Consider the following 430-nt stretch of genomic DNA (forward strand, 5'->3'; position numbering starts at 1 on the left):
AGGCCTTCAGGCGTGTACATGCGCTGTTAAAGTGGCTATTTGTAAGTTTTTGGCCCATAATATCATCGGTAAAAGTAGGGATAAAGGAAAGAAAGTTGTGTCAAAATATGTAAAAAAATTTTGTTGTTAAAATATGACATAATGAAAACCAGCCTTTATTCGCCCATACAGTTAGGGATGCAACATCGCTCTTAAAAACATCGATGTTCCCGCAACAAACATCGATGTCAAAAAACATCGGTTATAAAAACGATACATCGATGTTTTACCGATGTTTTAATATCTCATCTACTACACGAAATAAAATGTAGCCTGAAATATTTTTTAAACTCGAAAGAACTAGATTCACATATCCGCTGCAAACCATAACTTTATACAAAACTTTGAAAAATTCAACACATTTTTATCTTAATTTTGAACTTTTTTATCT

The sequence above is a fragment of the Rhagoletis zephyria genome, unplaced genomic scaffold, assembly GCF_001687245.7.
Source record: "Rhagoletis zephyria isolate East Lansing unplaced genomic scaffold, Rhagoletis_zephyria_1.1 Rzeph_scaffold_02528, whole genome shotgun sequence".
In the NCBI taxonomy this organism is placed as follows: domain Eukaryota; kingdom Metazoa; phylum Arthropoda; class Insecta; order Diptera; family Tephritidae; genus Rhagoletis; species Rhagoletis zephyria.